We start from the raw sequence: 20,127 nt of genomic DNA on the forward strand, positions 1-20,127 counted from the left end.
TTTATTTTTCATTTCGTCGGTTCACATTTAAAAAGCATGACCTCGTGTACAGAGAATACTGGCTGGCAGGTTACGCGGGCGGAAGTGGTGGTGGTGTTGTTGTTGGTGGTGGTGGTAGGGTATAAGTGCTAAAAATGGGTCGTGTTTCAAAGGGAATTGCAGTGACATTACTTTCACATTATACTACTGTTACGGCGAAGCGAAATTGAACAAAGGGTAATGAGACAAAAGAAAACACACAGGACACATTGCCGAGTGACAGGCGTACACACACACACACACACACACACACACACACACACACACACACACACACACACACACACATCAACAATTCTACTGTTTTTGTGGGTACCTTTATTTTTTCAGCCTTTGCTCTTGGCTGGAAACTCAATCTACATAACACATGCCACGAATCATAAACAAAAATCATTATCTATGTAACATTTCAGTCTGTGTAGCAAATTCTCTTTTTCTTCATGCTTTCCTAATATATTTTCCTTCCTTCTCTTTATTTTTTTCTCCTTCCTCCCTGGTTCTTGTGTATGTTTTCCTACCAATGTCTCTCTCTCCTTTTCCTTTCCCTGCTGCCTCTCCCCCCCATCCTCCGTCTGTCCAGGTCGTGGTGGTGGTGGTGGCCGGCGGGCGGTGAGCCGTGAGCCGCGGTTTTGTGGTAAGGTTCAGACAGAAAATGTAATCCGGTTTAAGACTGATCCGGGCTGGGCGACTTGCGGTGAAGGAACGGAGGTGGAAAAACTTCTTTGTGATTCAAGTTAGAGTAAGACATGGAAGGAGAAGAACTCTCTCTCTCTCTCTCTCTCTCTCTCTCTCTCTCTCTCTCTCTCTCTCTCTCTCTCTCTCTCCCTTTCTGTCTGTCTCTCTGATATCTACAAAAAATGTCAAAATCACCCCAGGAAAAAGGAAACGTGGCCAGGATATTATGATAAAATGATTCCCTGTGCTCGCTAATGGACGGCACGAAAACTGGAGTGTACGGACATAATATCGCACGCATTTGCACGCATCACTGGCACGCGGGAAATTGTTGATTGAGAAATATCGGCTTACCAATACATATATTTATTCATCGTGGCGCAGAGAGAGAGAGAGAGAGAGAGAGAGAGAGAGAGAGAGAGAGAGAGAGAGAGAGAGAGAGAGAGAGAGAGAGAGAGAGAGAGAGAGAGAGAGAGAGAGAGAGAGAGAGAGAGAGAGAGAGAGAGAGAGAGAGAGAGAGAGAGAGAGAGAGAGAGAGAGAGAGAGAGAGAGAGAGAGAGAGAGAGAGAGAGAGAGAGAGAGAGAGAGAGAGAGAGCGTGTCTTCCATGTCTTCGTTTAACTTTTCTTTGTGTTTTATGAATAAATTTTTCATGGTTCCCAAGTTCAGAGAGAGAGAGAGAGAGAGAGAGAGAGAGAGAGAGAGAGAGAGAGAGAGAGAGAGAGAGAGAGAGAGAGAGAGCTAAGCAATTTCCACTCGCACATAAAAAAAGGCAGAAAACAAGATACTTTCACCATTTACATCAAACTACTCCATCTCACAACTTACTCCCGAACTTCGCCACTCGCGCCACATGGAGACGCGCACATAAACACAGTACAAGGGCGCGCCGCTGCTCTTCGCTGCTAAAACAAGCCGACCCAAACTTCGCGAGTAAGACGTCTGGGAGGAAACTTCAAGGGCAAACAGTCTTCAGATACAGAGGCACCCTAACGAGACGGCTGTGTTTTTTCAATGGACTTTTAAAGGGATAGCGGGAACGTGAACACATATTAGGCCGCTGACAGGTAAATGGGGCTCTTTTAATTACTTTGATTACTCGATATTGACCCAGGTGGAAAATAGGAAATTGGTTAGGCCTCCTGCCAGCGATGATAGCTGATAGAAGATGGGAAACCAAGATAGCGATGCATGGAAACGCTGCGCCGCTAGCTGTGTTGAAAATATGGCACACGTGTGGTGCTCTGTGGAATTATATGTTACTGTCGGGGAAAAATAGTTTACCTCGACAAACACCGATGGAAAAACTCAATGGTTGTTCTCTCTCTCTTACCTGAGCCTCCTTCTCTTCTCCTCCTCCTCCTCCTCCTCCTCCTCCTTCTCCTTCACAAACACAGCAGCTGGACTAAAGACAGAGACAGAAAGAAAGATAGAGAGCTAGTGCAAATTTAGAATGGAAACTGCACACTACACACACACACACACACACACACACACACACACACACACACACACACACACACACACACACACACTATACTCCCTTTCTTACGTGCTTTCTTCACCTCTCTTACCCAAATTAATATTCCCTCAAGTTTTTTCCATACTTTCTTCCTACAACCTTACAACCTCCATCCGTCCTTTCCTTCCCCACCACATGCACTGCTCCATCCTACATCCACGCCATCCACACGTCCTTCCGCCCATCCAGAATTCATCCTTTGCTAGCCACTACTACTCCATCCGCCTACCTGTCCACACACACACACACACGCACACTCTTTCCCTCCACACTTCTCTCCGCTCTTCCCTCAAAGCTCTCCACATTAGTTCCTCTCTCCAGCTCCTTCAACATTTCTCCTTCACGCACGCTAACACTCACTCTTTCTCACTTTCTCTTTCTCTCTCTCTCTCTCTCTCTCTCTCTCTCTCTCTCTCTCTCTCTCTCTCTCTCTCTCTCTCTCTCTCTCTCTCTCTCTCTCTCTCTCTCTCTCTCTCTCTCTCTCTCTCTCTCTCTCTCTCTCTCTCTCCTCAGGGCCCCGCGGCTCCTGAAGACGGTGAGTGCAGAGGAACGAGGCTTTTCACTTAATGAAGAGATGTTTAGTCTCTTTTCTCTCTCTCTCTCTCTCTCTCTCTCTCTCTCTCTCTCTCTCTCTCTCTCTCTCTCTCTCTCTCTCTCTCTCTCTCTCTCTCTCTCTCTCTCTCTAAGTAAAAGTGACCTTGGCTAACTTTTCGCGGCGCTGCATTTTACCTGTCTATCTGCCTCTCCGTCCATCAGCTCCCCCCCACCCAACTCTCTCTCTCTCTTTCTCTCTCTCTGCACAATTTCATCAGTGGCGTATTCCTCCTCACCGTTTAATGAGGGAATCTCCTCAAGTGTGGGGAGAGTCTCTTTTAATTTTCATTTTCCTGACGTCGCAACGCAGGAAAATGTTAAATGTGTCTTGCCTGCAACACTCCTACCCCGACCTCCTCCTCCTCTTCCTCCCACCCCGCCCCGTCCCGCCCCGCCGTGACACCGCCTCGCCCACCGCTACCACCGCCTCACTACCCCCACCCACTGTTGAGGGTATGCTACAGGCCACCCAAGGATTCAATCTTCGGTGAGGTCGCTCATGAAATACGACCATCACCACCACCACCACCACCGCCACGTCCTGACTCGGGCTGATGATGATGATGAGGAAGAGAAGGAGGAGGAGGAAATGGAGGAGGAGGAGGAGGAGGAGGAGGAGGAGGAGGAGGAGGAGGAGGAGGAGGAGGAGGAGGAGGAGGAGGAGGTGGATGAGTATATGCAACGTCTGTGTTTAAGTTGTTGATAAATGAACTGTAGAGAAAATGAATGTGAAAGCTATTACGATTAAAGATATGATTTTAACCTTCTCAGTATTTGACGCATTTTTACAATTAATTTTGGGTGTGATTAGACGATTTTATGGACATTAGGAAGGGTCTATGTAGCTCAGAAGATTAATGGCCAGAGTCTTCGTTATCTTAATCCCCCACATGAGTTTCTGGAATCACCAAATGGAAAGCTGAATGAATATGGAAACGTGCCATGGTAGTGAATGGTTTTATGTACATTAAAGTTATGGATTAAAAAGATATATGACCTCTTGTGAATTTTCAAGAAGGTCATTATAAGAACAACTTCGACAATCTGTAGAGTTAAGACGTACTCTCAGGCATGGCACTAATAGTAAAAAGTAGGATTTTAGTCACCTATATTAAAGTAAACGAGAAGAACATCACATTCCTTTCATATTTGGTCTGCGTGATAAGTTAACTGGTGAGGAAAGTCAATACACGAAGCAGGCCGACAATCTCCATCTTAAGACATGATTGGAAACACGACGATCCATTAAAGCGTGGGATGTCGCCGCCAATACTGAGTCACAGGGTCGTGGAATAACGCGGCGGATTTATGCAGAGCGGGCCAAGTCTCAAGGATTACACCGGCCGCTAAGAAGTCCCAAAGAAGACAAGCCGTACAAGTTGCAGCGCCCCATCACTAGGAAGAGGATAGAGACACAGATAAGACTGAGACATCCTAGCACGGCGTCGCTTCTCAGGAGAACTTAAAGGGGGACATAGTGAAAGTGGGTGTGGAAAGTAGAGGATGCCAACCCTTCCCAACAGGTGTTCCGCTCACCTGTGCAATGCAATATACATCAGAAACTTCCCTACACGGCCCGCAGGTGTTCATTGGCTAGGGGAAGGAAGGAATGGAGATAAACACACATGAAGTGGACACGTGCGGCAGTGGGGACGGAGGGTGACCAGCGTGCCATCTGGTGGAGAGACGGTTTACGATCATGCGGAGAGCACTGGATGATTACAAGTGTCTCCTCCTTCTCCACCACCTCCTCTTGCTCCTCCTCCTCCTCTTCCTCCTCCTCCTCTTGAGTCTCCCATTTTTCCATCCTGGCACTCATCTTCCTCCACAACCTCGCACGAAATCACAAACGCCGCCACCCGAGCCTGCCTACGTTTTATACCGTCATCTATCACTGCCATACAGACGCTGCCACCACACCGCCACATCACCACACCAGGTATTGCCCCGTACATGTGTAAGCTGGTATTGGTGTGGCAGCTGTGTGGGGGGAGGGAGAGAGGGTAGGAGGGAGGGTAAGGAGGATGAAAGGGTGAAGGGGCTGGGAAGGAGGGATGGAGGGGAGGCGTGGCTGGGTGAGGTGCGCACCCTTAACTTTGTCGAGCTCACCACCAGCAGGAGACCAAGCCACCGCTTCGCCCTCTGTCGCCTAACACAGAATATTTCCAGACCCGTAAACTGTATGTTCTGCAAATTTAGGCGGCTACAAGTCTCTCTCTCTCTCTCTCTCTCTCTCTCTCTGGCAGTCTGAATCAAGGGTCTTAACACCGATTACCGGGATATTATGAGCGAAACGTCTGCTTTGCTTCCTATGGTCTTTTCGGTAACAATGTCTCTCTCTCTCTCTCTCTCTCTCTCTCTCTCTCTCTCTCTCTCCGCAGTAATAAAACATAACTGCTGGCAGGACAATCGAAAAATCAGATCCCACATAGAAGTGAGACATCTTGAGAGAAAAGTTACCGCAGGACAGTCGAGAGAGAGAGAGAGAGAGAGAGAGAGAGAGAGAGAGAGAGAGAGAGAGAGAGAGAGAGAGAGAGAGAGAGAGAGAGAGAGAGAGAGAGAGAGAGAGAGAGAGAGAGAGAGAGAGAGAGAGAGAGAGAGAGAGAGAGAGAGAGAGAGAGAGAGAGAGAGAGAGAGAGAGAGAGAGAGAGAGAGAGAGAGAGAGAGAGAGAGAGAGAGAGAGAGAGAGAGAGAGAGAGAGAGAGAGAGAGAGAGAGAGAGAGAGAGAGAGAGAGAGAGAGAGAGAGAGAGAGAGAGAGAGAGAGAGAGAGAGAGAGAGAGAGAGAGAGAGAGAGAGAGAGAGAGAGAGAGAGAGAGAGAGAGAGAGAGAGAGAGAGAGAGAGAGAGAGAGAGAGAGAGAGAGAGAGAGAGAGAGAGAGAGAGAGAGAGAGAGAGAGAGAGAGAGAGAGAGAGAGAGAGAGAGAGAGAGAGAGAGAGAGAGAGAGAGAGAGAGAGAGAGAGAGAGAGAGAGAGTGGTCGGGCGGAGGAAGCGAGGGAAGAGGAGGGGGGTAGGCGGCGGGAAACCAGAGCGATGAAGTGACGCGGAAAATAAGCAAGGTGAGATGCCAAGGTATCGACTGAGAGTGAGGTGACATTCGCTTCATCAATGCAGGTATCTCGCGGGGGAGCGGCTGAAAGGCCTCCAGATGACTGTGTCAATCATGTAGGCTGGGAGCACAGGAGCGAACGGGGTGAGGGGGCCGGGACGAGAGAGAGAGAGAGAGAGAGAGAGAGAGAGAGAGAGAGAGAGAGAGAGAGAGAGAGAGAGAGAGAGAGAGAGAGAGAGAGAGAGAGAGAGAGAGAGAGAGAGAGAGAGAGAGAGAGAGAGAGAGAGAGAGAGAGAGAGAGAGAGAGAGAGAGAGAGAGAGAGAGAGAGAGAGAGAGAGAGAGAGAGAGAGAGAGAGAGAGAGAGAGAGAGAGAGAGAGAGAGAGAGAGAGAGAGAGAGAGAGAGAGATTTTTCCAGTTGCACATAGAAGTCAGCGAGTCATGCAGGGAGAGTAAGCCATGATGACAGCGAGACGCACAGATACAGATCCAGATACATTGAAGGGGCAAAAGAGAGAGAGAGAGAGAGAGGAAGAGGGAGGAGAGAGAAAGGGCACAATACAAAGCTGACCTCTGCAAGGGGAAGCGGAGCAAAGGAAGAGAGAGAGGAAACGGAGAGGGAGCGAGGCGAGGTCGGTGAAAATGGATGAAAAATAGGTGAGTGGAGAGAACGAAAAATGGACTTAAATAATGGAAGAGGATGAGAAGTGGAGAGACGGAAGAGAGAGAGAGAGAGAGAGAGAAGAAGCGAGGAAAGTAACAAGAGCGCCAATCACTTAGGGCGTAACTAGACCAAGGTAAGCAGGTGAAAGAAGAAACTATCAAAATACATGAATAAACTATTGAAGGCTATTATGTGATTGAAAGCTGGCTGTTCGTAAAGTTTCTATCCTTTATGAGTGATTCAATTCCGTGATGTCCATGATATAATGAATGACTGTTTCTTAACCCTCTCAAGTACCATGACGCAGATCCATATTCATTTTGCTTCCTACTTGGTGATTTTATACACCTTCAGAAACTTATGTGAGGGATTAATATTGCAAAAAGTGTAGCCATTAATTTTCCGAACTTCACAGACCGTTCCTAATTTCAATAAAATGTTCTAATCATACACAAATCTCAAGGTAATAATGTGTTCTAGTACTGAAAGGGTAATAGTCTTTTGAAATTACTGTAGAATAAAAATGGAGGCAGGAAAAGAGTACAGTATTGGCTTCCCTTATAAGAGTCTAGGAGAAATCTTGTGGTCATTGTCACCTTGGATACTTTCGTTAACATTTATACAGAAGCACACCGGCGGCCACAACTTAGGTGACAGTGGCCAAGAGTTTTGCTGCGGGAGACCTTTCGTGGACAACAGCGAGAGGATTTCATTCGGCGGCTATAACTCTGGGTTTGTGTCACTCTCTCTGTCTGCCCGACCCTAACACGCCGCTCGCCTTCCTTTTATGGGTAAGGAAGCGAGAGAAGCAGATGCAACACAAATAAAGGTGGCTCGTGACGCAACACAGGATCATGCTCGTTCAATTACGTGGTTCGTTAGGATTTCTCTGTGGTGCTGAAAGGCAACATACAAGAGTGGAGATCCCACACAAAGTTACACAGAGCAGTGAACACACACCAAGCCTTCTCCTGCTGCTTGTCATGGAAAACAGTAACGTTCTTCCCTCTTTTCATGTAATGCCTCCAAACACTCCTGTAGTAACGCCGGTCACCTCAGTGGTTGCAGTAGTTATTACGATACACTTCATGATGCATTCTCGACTTCCACAATCGTCAAGTGGAATTAGATGTACTTAAACTTCTCTACTCTTTTCATTTTCTTTCGTTGATATGGATGGAATTCATTATATTATACCAATCTGTCAGATGCAACTATGGTAAAGTAGAATCGCATGCGCTTTGTGTGCCGAGATGGTTCTCAGGCTAACAAGTGACAATCCTGGCACTGTCCCAGTGTAGGATGGACGTCCACTCAAAGTATCGGTTTTCTTTGTCAATAGGCACCACTCTAGCCTTAGTAAACTAAAGAAGCCACAAGTAGAATGGGGAAAATGAAATAATAATAATAATAATAATAATAATAATAATAATAATAATAATAATAATAATAATAATAATAATAATAATAATAATAATAATAATAATAATAATAATAATAATAATAATAATAATAACGAAATATGTCCGCAGCGCGTAAAACTCTACGGTGTCTACGTCCCACGTTTCACTTACTCACAGCGGCTATTTCACCTTCATATATTCTACGATCATGATTTATGGGAGAGACAGAACAGACTACAAGCCATAAGATAATAATAGCAATACTCTTGTTGTCCGCAAAGTTTGGAGATATCAAGCTTAGCGGCCATTTAAACTTGAAGGACTTTACCAGAGTGAGTGTTCCAGGTGTTTCTCCTGCCGGGCGCGCCGTCACCCTCACAGATCAATGGCCGCCGCTGTGCACCTTAAACACTCTCCCGATAACTAACATTTACAGCTCTCCTCAACCACCATCCTATGCTTTTCCGTTATCGCATTCACTTTATTGACGATTTTTCAAGATGAAGTTTCATGAAATTTGACATGTCGGATCAATATATCCACCCAATGGTCATTTGAAACCTTTCTTTTTATCGAATCAAGTTTATTCTCATTTATAGGGAGTTTTTAAATTTCTTGCATTGTCCTAAGTCAGCAAAGATAAGCCAAGAGAGGCAAGAATACGCCCTCGACATACGTTTCCGAGTCACCAGAGTACATTACATGCAGAAAAAGCGTGAGAATATTGATTTAAAAGGCAAACGTCTCCTATCTGTTACTTTAGTGCAGTTCTTGGCAAACAATCGTCTATGGGGCAACATTTCTGCCTACTGTTTGTTCTTCACTTGTGTTCCTTGCCGTTCCTGGCTGTTCCATATACAGATAACGGTTGGTGCATCTCCCTCACGCTTTGCTCTATTTTTCCTGTTCATGCCTCTCTCTCTCTCTCTCTCTCTCTCTCTCTCTCTCTCTCTCTCTCTCTCTCTCTCTCTCTCTCTCTCTCTCTCTCTCTCTCTCTCTCTCTCTCTCTCTCTCTCTCTCTCTCTCTCTCTCTCTCTCTCTCTCTCTCTCTCTCTCCTCCACCTGTGCTCGCCTGCCTCGCCGCCAACAGCCTACAGCCACCGCGCCGACGCTCCAGTCTAGCGAAGCATTATTTATTGCAGAGAAAAAAAAAAACTACTACAAAATTCATGGCTGTGCATTAATATATTACGAATAAAATTATGGAGACTTTAGTTACCCAAGATACTGTGTGTGTGTGTGTGTGTGTGTGTGTGTGTGTGTGTGTGTGTGTGTGTGTGTGTGTGTGTGTGTGTGTGTGTGTGTGTGTGTTTGTGTGAAATAGGTGGTAAGGGCACGTGTGTGACTTTCGTAATATATGGCATCGATCAAGAATAGGTTAGCTTAGGTTACGTTAAGTTAGCTGTAGGATAGGTAAAGTAATGTAAGATAAGGTAAAATTAGGTTAGGTTAGGTAAGTTGTTGGTCTAATGGTGGTAAAGGCACGTGCGTGAATCTCTCAGGATCTGGCATCGATCACGAATATGTTAGCGGCGGGCACCATATTCCGGCCGTTCACAGCGAGGGCCGGCGTCAGGCTGTTAAAGAGGAACGGTGTACAGGAGCCCTCGATATGCCTCTGTGTGTGTGTGTGTGTGTGTGTGTGTGTGTGTGTGTGTGTGTGTGTGTGTGTGTGTGTGTGTGTGTGTGTGCGCTAGCTATGGTACCGATAATATAACCTAAACATAAATTATGCATACAATAATTCATACTTAACTGAGTGTTTTTATGTGTATATCCGTGTATGTATTATGTATGATACGTATAGGAATTTCAACACAACCGAGGCAGAAGGTATCCATTAAATGACGGCACCTGAGAGCCACCGTACATTCGGTGCTGCAGTAGAGCACAATACCAAAGCGATACTTGGGTGGCGCTCAAACCGTTCATCAAACATAAGTGGTGTTAACACATGCTAATGAAACTGTGCGCGGAGTCACGTTCACCCATAAACACACAACCAATTACATATCGAGACCCACTACAGGGACTCATTACTACTCGTGAAATTGTAATCGGTCACGTAAACAAAAGCGAAACGTATAACAGAAAAAAAAATCATATATATTTACGTTATTTCTGAAACAGGTATTGTAAACTTTAGCTAATCTAACTTAATCCCTTCAGTATTAATAAGCATATTTTCCTTGACTTTTGGTTATGATTACATTATTTTATTAGAAGGGTCTTAGAATATTTCAGAGCTGACACACAAACCTACTTCACATATATGAGAAGGGTCTGTAGAGGTTAAAAAATGATGGCCAGAGGTTCTACTATTCTGATCCCGTCATAAGTTTCTAACACTGTGAAAAATCGTTAAATAGTAAACATTAGAAATATGATAACGCGGTATGGTACTGAAGAGATTAATAATTCTGAGTTTCAAAACAGATTTGAATACCAAAGCTTTTAAGAAAATTATCTTTTAATGTCAAACCACACCTTACATAACCTAACGTAACTAACTTTACGTAACCAAACTTAACATATTTTAATAATCCACGGAGTTTCAAAAGCTAAGGAGATAGAACTCTTGATATCCAGACTCTTGGGAAGTATAGAAATAACGTTAACATTACAGCTTACCTTGGCTTATTAAGGACATGACGTGCACAGCGAAAGGTCAATTAGTAAGTGTGAGGTGAGGTGAGGTGAGGTGACCCGCGATGGTAAACTGTAAGGTGCATTTGAATATTCGTTCGCCTGATGGAAATAAGAGTAATCAATGACAGGTGAGAAGGTGTGTGTGTGTGTGTGTGTGTGTGTGTGTGTGTGTGTGTGTGTGTGTGTGTGTGTGTGTGTGTGTGTGTGTGAAGGAAAAGTAGGTTAACGCATACAGCAGTAGGTAGAACAACACACACACACACACACACACACACACACACACACACACACACACACACACACACACACACACACACACACACACACACACACACTGACACAAACACAACATAAATCACCGGCAAACAAACATGCACACACACACACACACACACACACACACACACACACACACACACACACACACACACACACACACACACACACACACACACACTACAACATAAATCACCGGCAAACAAACATGTAAGAAAATAGAAAAAAAACAACTGAAAAACAAGGAAAAAGTTAGGGATTATTTAGTGATTCCAAAAGGATTCAGAAAGTCTTATTGAGGCGGGCTTGCTGGTAAGGAGCGGAGGTGGGGGAGGAGCGGGAGGTGCGGGAGGAGCGGGAGGAGTTGGGGAGGAGAAAGAGGAGGAGGAGGAGGAGGAGGAGGAGGAGGAGGAGGAGGAGGAGGAGGAGGAAGAAGAAGAGGAGGATCATTCTAAACATTTCGTAATTTTTCTCAGCCCTGATTCTGAGCGACTAAGCTGTTTTATTTTCAGGGTCTGCATTTTTCTTAGGTTTTCGTGATGATATTGTTGCAGATGCTTTCGTGCTCAGAGAATGACTTTATACGTAGAGACACGTATAAAGGTGAATAAATAAATAGATAGATTGATAGTTTAATAGATAGATAGATAGATAGATAGATAGGCAGATATATAGATGGATAAAAAACTAGATGGATAGATAGATAGATATAGATAGATAGATAGATAGATAGATAGATAGATAGATAGATAGATAAATAGATAGATAGGCAGGCATATAGATGGATAGAAAGCTAGATGGATAGATAGATAGATAGATAGATAGATAGATAGATAGGTAGGTAGGTAGGTAGGTAGGTTGATAGACGTTTAGACGGATAGAAAGATAGATAGATAGTAAACAAATAAATAGATGGAGACATAAATTAATAGATTCATAAACAAGTGAATAAATAAATAGACAGATTCACAGCTAAATATAAAGATAGATAGATAAGTTGACAAGGAGATATTTAGAAAGACAGATAAGAACTTTAAATATAAATACGTGAACTGATAGATAGATAAATAGACAAATAGAAAATAGGTAAATAGATAAACTGTCCGACAAAACGAATACACGGATAAACATTGGCAGACGAAAATATGACACCATTAAAAAAATGGTTAACAAATAAATAGATCAATTTAGTCAAGGCAAAACACATAGACACCTTTTTAGATATAGATGGACGAAATACAGATATACTCCTAGAAGCTCCGATGTCTTGCTTGGCAGAACACACACACACACACACACACACACACACACACACACACACACACACACACACACACACACACACACACACACACACACACACACACACAAAGTGATCAAAAAGTAAACAATTCCTTTTAGATCCTCGCCACATTACCTGCCGCTTTGACACTGAAATGCGAGTCTGAATATTTATAAGAGAGTGGGTGGCGCCGCTGCAACCGCACACCACTCGCTCTGTTTGTTGTTCTGAGGACGAATTGATACAACGAGATACCAGTACGTGTCCTAAATCATTACTTTTTTTTTTACCTTCCAATTGAATACTTTTAGAATTCCTCATTGATGATCACCTGTGGATGGAAAGGACTAGCTGTTGTAGATTTGAGAGAAAAATTGTAGTTTTGGATTAAATGTCTGTATAAGAACGCCTCATTTACAGTAGTGGATATAAAGAGACAGACATCTGGAGCTTCATATTATTCTGTAGTTTATTTGGCGACGAAAGAAAACGAATAAGCGACAATGCTTTTAGAGTATCTCATTTGATCGCCTGTAGATGAAAAGGACCTGGTGTTTTGAATTTTAGAGAAAAGAATTGTGGTTTTCCTTTAAATGTCTGTATTAGAACACCTCATTTACATTACTGGATATAAAGAAATAGGCATTAGGAACTTAAAAATTATTCTATAGTTTACTTGGCGGTGAAAGAAATTAATGAGCGGAAAGGGAAATAAATCAACAAAACTAATGATGCTGCAGTACAAAAGGTCTCAAATGTTAGCTTTTCTCATAGGGTACCCGAGAGGAGAGGCCACAGGTGTTACTGCGCGACACATTCAAGGTTAGCAGGTGGTGATGTATTAGCAAATGCCGAGAGAGTTGTCGAGGCTAAACAGGGCAACACTCACGCCCTGAAAGGATTATTTGACTTGACAACTGAAGAGAAAAATACGTGTGTTGTTTGCCGCTGGTGTACATGGAAACGGAAACGAATGTGTGAGCTATTGAGGGATGGAAAAAATAAACACCACAAGTTTGTTAGCGAAAAAAATAACACACACACACACACACACACACACACACACACACACACACACACACACACACACACACACACACACACACACACACACACACACACACACACACACACACACACACACACACACACACACACACACACACACACACACACACACACACAGACACAGAGGAACACGTACAGAGAGAATAACATGAAGCGAAAAACACGAGAAAAATGCCGCTTGTCGTTTATGTGGAGCGAAACGGAAACAAATTTGGAAGTGATCAAAGTATTGAAAAGCAAATTGACAAGAAGCAGAGGGCGGGAGACTGGTGCAAGAACGAAAACCGAATGTACAGTGTGATCGAGCGAGATGGAAGCGCAAAGGAAGTGAATGTGGAGATGTAAAGACTTGGAAGAGTGAATATTGAGAGAAAAGAAGTAGAGTGGAAGAGTGGAGGAGTGGAAAATAAGAACTAAGGTAAGGAATAATAGGAGATAGTCGTAAGGGGATGGAGTGACCCAAGAGTAGCGTGGAGGAGTGGAAGAGGAGTGAAAATAAAACTAGTGAAGAATAATAGGAGATGGTCGTATGGTGAAGGAGTGACCTAACTTTTGTATCTAAAATTAAATCTGATTCGTGATACCTTTTTCCTCTTCTTGTCTCGTGTGTTATGTAGGTCCGTGAGCCGCGATGCTTAAGATGAAGTGATAACTAAGACTAAAAGGATAACTCTGTGTAAAGTGGAAAGTTTTAAACATAATTTGGAGGTGAATGGTGAGGCGCTTTGCGAGGATAAGAAACGTTCAAAGTGTATTTCAAATTCTAAGAAGGAAGAAACTGTGTTGCTTTGAAACACATACCAGGGAACACACCAAAGAAGGAGACCAAGAAAACCGCGAAAAAAGGAAAAGAAAAGAAAAAAAGAAGAGCGATAACAGAGGAATTTGAAGAAGAAAATGTCACCACGGGATATGAATCAGAGGAAGACGAGGAGAGTCCCGGAAAAGGAAAAGAAAAGGAACCCAAAGGAACATGAGTGGCGATGACTAGTTGATGAGGAACACGTGCAGGCTTTCCTTGATTCTCTCCTGCCACACCTGTTCCCGCCACTAACACGGACACCTGCACTCCTCCACGTCGCCTCCGCCACAAATCTTTTAATTCCCTGACATATTAATCATCAGGAGGATAAGATCTCATGCTCGCACCGGAAAAAGGAATTCAAACCCTTTTAGTTGTCTTATTATCACCATTCAAGCCTCAACACATCCTCGACTGGTGAAATGAAGCCAGGAAATGATGAAAAATATATATATTCACATACTCATGAATCACGAGATTTATTAAGGAGATTCAGGAAACTCGGGTTAAGAATACCTGAGTTCTGAATGAATGTGCAGACCATTTTTATCTCAGATTTATTGCGGTTTTAGCTATTTTTTTCTCCTTTTCATTTTTTTTTCTTCCGGGTGAGAGTTGACACACAAACTTACTTCATATATTGGTCAAGACTGTGCTAAACCTCAATTCTGTTTCACTACCCTGTCTCTCTCTCTCTCTCTCTCTCTCTCTCTCTCTCTCTCTCTCTCTCTCTCTCTCTCTCTCTCTCTCTCTCTCTCTCTCTCTCTCTCTCTCTCTCTCTCTCTCTCTCTCAAGACTCTCCTTAGCTCCTCCATTAACACACTCCATCTTCATCTCCTCCTTTATCCTCTCTTTCGCGGCAAACTCCACGTTCCCGCCTCTCTCCAAGCTTTAAACCAAGTTAAACCCATTGCTTTTCATCTCTCTCTCTCTCTCTCTCTCTCTCTCTCTCTCTCTCTCTCTCTCTCTCTCTCTCTCTTCAAAGGAAGGATCGTTTACCTATGGAGTTTTCTTTAACTGTCTTTCGCCCTTTATTCCTTTACCTCTCCTGTATCAAGAGGAAGAGGAGGAGGACGAGAAGGAGGAGGATGAGGAAGAGGAGGAGGAGGAGGAGGAGGAGGACGAGGAGAGGAGGAGGAATAAGAGCATAAAAAGCCAGTATTTCTGTTATTCATTCTCTTTATCTTCCTTTTTTCTTCTTTCTCTTCTTCTTCCTCCTCCTCCTCCTCCTCCTGAGAGTAATCGTAGAGGCATTACTGGCAATATTCTCAGCGAAGATCCAAAGTTTTCCTGGTATTTGTATTGTAGGTTTTCCTGAGAGAGGAGGAGGAAGATGAAGAGGAGGAGGAAGAGGAGGAGGAGGAGGAGGAGGAGGAGGAGGAGGAGGAGGAGAAGGAGGAGAAGGAGGAGGAACATAACATTTTGTAAGAAATCTGTAAGGATGAGAGCAATAAATAAATAGGTCAAGAAGGAAGGAGTAAGAGGAAGAGGGAGAGGAAGAAGAGAAGAAAGAGGAGGAGGTGAAGAAAGGCCTGTAATCTTAGCTACAGGTGGCCTCCTTCTCCTCGCCCTCCTCCTCCTCCTCCTCCTCCTCCTCTTTCTCCTCCTTTACCTCCTCCTCCTCCTCCTTCTCCTCTTCCTCCTCCTCCTCCTCCTCCTCCTCTTCCTCTGCCTTTCTCACCACAATGCCTCCCAATATTTCCCATCGTTCTATCATTTACTTTCCGATGTGAAGGACCTTTTCTCATCAGCGCCACCAATTCACTACCGTGCCTCCCTATTTTCCTTGACTCTCTCGTCTTTCGTCCTTCCCCAGCGTGGAAATCTTTCTGTCAATCCCTTTCTCCGATCTTAACTCTCCTTCTTCCTTGCGCCCTTCTCTCCGTCCGTCTGTCTGTCTGTCTGTCCACCAAAATCCTTTCCTTCCCCCTATGTACATCGAAATTTACTTCTGCACAACACTTTGCCTTTCCTGAACCAAGCGTCTTTCCATTCTGCCTTTCACTTACTCTCTCACTCACTCACTCACTCGCTTGATTGAGAGGGTGAAAACTCCACCACGAAGGAAGGAAACCAAGAACCGCAGCTTATTATTTCAGGGAAGGAGTGAAAACACATGCACACTTTTTAAATCTATATTAATTCTCGTGGTTTCAGTAAGGGATCATTCGTGATTTTTTCTTAACCCGTTGAGTATACCATGCCGCGTTACCAGATTCAACTTATGTGTGGGGGGGGATTAGAATAGTGAAAACTGTGGCCATTAATCCTCTGATCTCCATAGATAAAATGGTCTCATCGTACACAAATCTCAAGGTAAAAATGTGTCGCAGTAATGAAGGGGCTAAGATGTCAAAAAAAGAAGTGGTACTAAATCTGATGTGAGGGAAAATTTTGAGGAGAGAAAAGAAAATAAAGGAGGAAAAATAGAGAGAAAAAAGGGAATGAGGAATGAGAGAAGGTTACGGTGAGGGCACGAGAGGAAATGGAAGAGAAGGAGAAAGAACAGTAATGAAATGAGGGAAAGTAATGGGAAAGAAGTCTAAAGAGAATGAGAGGAATGGAGATAAGAGAGTTGGGGAATAAGGAGAAAAGCAAGGGGATGAAAGGAAAGAAATGGAGAAAGAGGAGGAGAAGAACGAATAAGAGGAGTAATGAAGGAGAAGGAGAAGAAGAAAGACAACGGAAATGGAGGTAAAGGAGAAAAACGAGGAGAAAACTAATGAAAAGAGAAGGAGGAAGAGCGGGGAAATGGTGTGAAAGGAAGAGGAGGAAGAGGAGGAGGAGGAGGAGGAGGAGGAGGAGGAGGAGGAGGAGGAGGAGGAGGAGGAGGAGGAGGAGGAAGAGGAGGAGGAGGAGGAAGAGGAGGAGGAGGAGGAGGAGGAGGAGGAGGAGGAGGATCATGGTGCAGGATACTGAGAGCCTGTTGCTTTCCGAGTAATGGTACAGTTTGGGTTTAATCGCCAAGCAACTATTTGCCTCTGAACCTCTCTCTCTCTCTCTCTCTCTCTCTCTCTCTCTCTCTCTCTCTCTCTCCCTCTCTCTCACCAGACCCACTATTTCTGCAAGTCGGGGTCGTTGGAAGCGGGTCTCCGTGAATCAGTGGTGGTTAAAGCTTGGCTCCTCTCCCGCCATAATGCCTTCACACCGCGCCACAACATTTCTGCCCCTTAACCTGTTCAGTGCTGAGGCGCATTTTTAACATGAGTTTTGGGTATAATTAGACGATTTTATTTACATTATAAAGGGTCTATGGAGGTCAGATGAATAATGGCCAGAATTTTCACTATTTCAATCCCCAACGTTAAGTTTCTGAAGCTGTATAAAATCAACAAATAGTAACCAGAATAGATGTTAAAACGTGTAATGGTACTGAAGAGGCTAAACTATCACGCCAAATTCTCAAACTCCTCTTCGTCCTTTTCCTCGTCTGGCTTCCCTTACTTGAGGACGTTAGGAAAGCGACACTATTCTAAAACACTTCCAGTCGCACCGCCACTACTCTCAAAATGCTCTAGTTAAAGTGAAATACGTTTTTTTTAGTGGTTTTTATGGTTCTATCGGCAGATTAGCAATATTTCTACATTAGCAGCTGAGCATTCTTGAGAACCTGGCTTGTGTGGTTTGTAAATGGTCATGGTAAGAAAGCAATGCGTTTCTGAATACGTGTCAGAGTCTTCAACCCCACGTTACAGAATCATTGGCCTATTAACAGTCATATCAAATCCTTCTGTTCTTCTTCCTTTTTCTCTTTTACCATCATTTACTTTAGAGTGACGGTATCTATTCTTTTTTTCTCGCTCTCTTTCATCTGCTTCTGTTCCTGCGTCCGTCCGCTGCATGAGGAGTGGTGGCGGTGAGTTGTCGTGTGGCGGCGGCGTTTAGGGGAAATTGTCGAAATGGTTATTGTTCCACTCATTTGTGAAGTAGTTATTTTAATACAGTTTAGAGACCACCTGTGATGAGGCTTGTTTCCAGGGCTTACTTCCTTTGTCTCGCCGATAAAGGACGGCGCTGGTGGAGGCGAAACAAATGAGCGTAATGGAATTGGAGCGACGATAAAAGATGCGGAATAGACACAGAACAATGGAGGGTAATAGAAAGATCGGTTCAATATTCCTAATGGCGTGCGTTAGTTACATTAAGAAAATGTGTCTATTGTGACACTAAAGAGTTTTCACACAAACACACACACACACACACACACACACACACACACACACACACATATATATATATATATATATATATATATATATATATATATATATATATATATATATATATATATATATATATATATATATATATATATATATATATATATATATATATATATATATATATATATATATATATATATATATATATATATATATATCGTAGATTGAAACGAAAATGAGTTGTGTGTAATGAGTTGTGTAATTCACCTCGGTCGTCTGCTGGCTGGGTGACCAGCAGACGACCGAGGTGAGGTGAATTACACACACACAACTCATTTTCGTTTCAATCTACGAAATGGAGAAAAAAAAATCTTCAAAGGCCAAATTGTATATATATATATATATATATATATATATATATATATATATATATATATATATATATATATATATATATATATATATATATATATATATATATATATATATATATATATATATATATATATATATATATATATATATGTGTGTGTGTGTGTGTGTGTGTGTGTGTGTGTGTGTGTGTGTGTGTGTGTGTGTGTGTGTGTGTGTGTGTGTGTGTGTGTGTGTGTGTGTGTGTGTGTGTGTGTGTGTGTGTGTGTGTGTGTGTGTGTGTGTGTGTGTGTGTGTGTGTGTGTGTGTGTGTGTGTGTGTGCGTGTGTTCGTTTATGCATGTGTGCACGCGCTTGCGCACCTGCTTGCGTACGTGTGCGCTTGCGTCTACGTTCATGCGTGTGCATGCGTGCGTGAGCGTGTGCGCGCATGCCCTCTTGCATGTGTATGTCCGTGTGTCCGTGTCCGTGTCTGTGTGTGTGTGTGTGTGTGTGTGTGTGTGTGTGTGTGTGTGTGTGTGTGTGTGTGTGTGTGCCTGCGGGCGTGCAGGCGTGCGGGCGCGCCACGGACAGACAGACGGACGGACGGAGGGACGTACGTACCTGGTCTAGGGGTTGGACATGGCGGGCCTGGCGGCGGCTGAGCAGGGGCTTTCCGTGACGGCGGTGGTGGTGGTGGTGGTGGAGGCGCGGCAGAGTGTCGGTGAGGGCGGCGTGGTATTCCTCTCCTCTTGAAGACACCGCGGCTCGGCTTGGTTCAGTCTCACAATCACAAGACTCACACTCCTCGAAAAAGCCGAATATAATCTGACCAAACTTTCATATACAAATATATATACATCTAAATTTCTGATCTTTTTTCTCTCCTTTTCATTCAGTGTACGTACTTCTTTCTGAGGCAAATAAATACTGTCTTTCAGCTAATTATCAACTCGCCCGTCACAGCTGTCGGCCCGGCCCCTGCTAGCGCCCTCACCGCCTCCTCCGGCAGTCTGTCTTTCCACAAGCACTCTTACGGACGCTGGCCCCGGAGCCTTGTCCTCTGGAAGCCATCAAATCCCAGCGTACAAGAATCCACGACGAGTTAGAATCCTGCTGCCCCACATGTTAGCGAGCACCACTCCTTCCAAGTCACCCAGATCGGTAACAGGTATCTGCAGGTCACCAGGACGCCGTCTGCAGCAGCGCAAGGGCAGGAGAGCAGCAACAGGGGTGGTGTAGGACGAGAGAAGACGGTTTGAGTGCAGTTTTGAGAAGGAGTCTGAAGGAGCGAGTGCGGCGCGTCTTCTCCCCCCTGAAGCACGGACGAGACTGAGGATGCTGCGAGTGGGGAGGGCCAGGAAGGAGGCCTCACTGTCAGACTCTCCAGTAGGGACGGTGCACCAGCGGCGGTCGGGCACTCCCTCCCTCCCGGTAACCCCTGCTCACTCGCTCTCCACTCGCTCTTTCCTCTCTCTCTCTCTCTCTCTCTCTCTCTCTCTCTCTCTCTCTCTCTGAGGCAGGAAACTCGCTTCAAGGGCCGACTATGCCAATAAACAAGGCAATTAGATTACATCGGCGGTATTCGTTGATGA

The 20,127-nt window shown here is 44.3% G+C and overlaps 1 protein-coding gene across 4 annotated transcripts in view; it reads right to left on the minus strand.

The window, feature by feature from the left end:
• The window catches only part of LOC123508316, a 275,636-nt gene extending 255,786 nt beyond the window's left edge, over positions 1-19,850 (minus strand). For 2 of the 4 annotated variants that reach the window (XM_045261926.1, XM_045261924.1), the window contains exon 1: positions 19,157-19,849. The gene's annotated coding sequence lies outside the window, so the exon portion shown is untranslated. Of the gene's footprint in view, positions 1-19,156 lie in introns of all 4 variants that reach the window. The other 2 variants (XM_045261925.1, XM_045261921.1) reach the window with 2 other exon arrangements.
• Positions 19,851-20,127: the final 277 nt, after the last annotated feature.

The sequence above is a fragment of the Portunus trituberculatus genome, chromosome 24 (assembly GCF_017591435.1).
Source record: "Portunus trituberculatus isolate SZX2019 chromosome 24, ASM1759143v1, whole genome shotgun sequence".
In the NCBI taxonomy this organism is placed as follows: Eukaryota; Metazoa; Arthropoda; class Malacostraca; order Decapoda; family Portunidae; genus Portunus; species Portunus trituberculatus.